The sequence below is a fragment of the Solanum tuberosum genome, unplaced genomic scaffold (genome assembly GCF_000226075.1).
Source record: "Solanum tuberosum cultivar DM 1-3 516 R44 unplaced genomic scaffold, SolTub_3.0 scf00031, whole genome shotgun sequence".
NCBI lineage: Eukaryota > Viridiplantae > Streptophyta > Magnoliopsida > Solanales > Solanaceae > Solanum > Solanum tuberosum.
The window spans coordinates 373958-375558 of NW_006238957.1; positions in this window are offsets into that span (position 1 = coordinate 373958).

A 1601-nucleotide genomic window follows, 5' to 3' on the forward strand; every position below is an offset into this window, starting at 1 on the left:
TTGTTGTCATTTTGAGTTCGTTGAAATTATCGAAGTTTGAGGTACCGCTACTTCTTTAATGGTTAATCCGTTTTATCTTGGGAGGAATTAATCTGCAACCTCGGGTACTTGAGGGGATTAAATTTCTTAAGGACACACAGTGGGTTCTGTGGACTCGGATAGTTCTTTGTGTTTTTCTTTTCATCTTTTATTATTTCTGGTTTGCTAATCTGAATACAGGAGATAACAAGCTTAAGAAATTTAATGTTGGTATTTTCTGTGGTAAGGAAATTACTTCTATTTTCTATGTTCTTTTTATGGGGAAAGAAAAACAAGAAAAAGAGAATTATTTTATCATATGATAAAAGAGATTTGGGATGAATTAGTACTACTTTAATATGTTCGAGTATATTTTTTGTAGTAAGTTTTCCCTGGATGGGTAAGATTATTTTTATTTTCTTCCCAAGTGCATTCAAGCATTGCACCTCTTCAGTTTTCTTTTCAATGAGAAAAGTTATTTGTGCATAAAGGCTAAGATGAACACTTTAATTTTTCCCTATATTCTTGGTTTTATATAACTATGAGAAGAAGTAAATGAATAAATGTTGTCTCCTAACAATATTTGAACATGAGTTTAGTTTCTTGTTGAAATTAAATGTCTTCTTGAGGAAAATAGGAATATGATGGAAACTGAGAAAAGAAAAGAAAAATTAGCAAGAAAAGTGACTTGCATGGAATTATTGCTGACAGATAACATATGTTTCAATGAGAGTAAAAATCAGGTTCTATCTTTATTTCCTTGATTATTATTTCTTTTCTATCCTTTATAAGTTATGAAATTTATTTCATAAATGTTAGGATAGATGATCATTATGTGATGATCTCAGAATATATCTTTATTATTATTAATATGTATTCTGTTTAGAGGAGGAAATAAACTTTGTAGTTTCTACTCCATGTGAAATTTGATTGTGTTTGATTTTTGGAGATTTTTTTCTCCTTTGATTTGAAGAATATAAGAACTTCACGAACAAATCAGACTGTGCATTGGTTTGAAGAATATAGAAACTTCACCAATTTGTTAAATACTCTATTTGAATGAATATTTTGACTTGAAGAGTACAAAATCTTTGTCAGGAATATTAAGGCTAAATAATTGAAAAAAATAAAATCTTTATCATTAGCTCGAAACAATGTTGTATTTGAGGTTTCTGGAGATTAAAACCTTTTTGGTTTACTAATCTGTCTGAATGTGAAACTGATGCGAAGAATATAAAAACTTCATCAGAATTCAAGGTTCATTCGGTTAACGATTAGAAGAATATAAAAACTTCATCGTTAAACTAGAAACAAATTGTATAAAGATTGAATCTTTATTGTTAGTATTCTAAATACTAAGTGTACAAAATCGAACCGAAAATCGAATCAAACCGCAAACCGAGTCAAACCGGAAAAAAAGCCTGACTAGTGGTTTGGTTTGACTTGGTTTGGACTATATTTGGGTTGGTTTGGTTTTAACTAAAAACAAACAACCCGAGATCAAACCAACCTGACATTATATATGTAATTTTAAAATTTTATTTTATACATAAAAATATTTACTTTGATATAATTTTAAAATA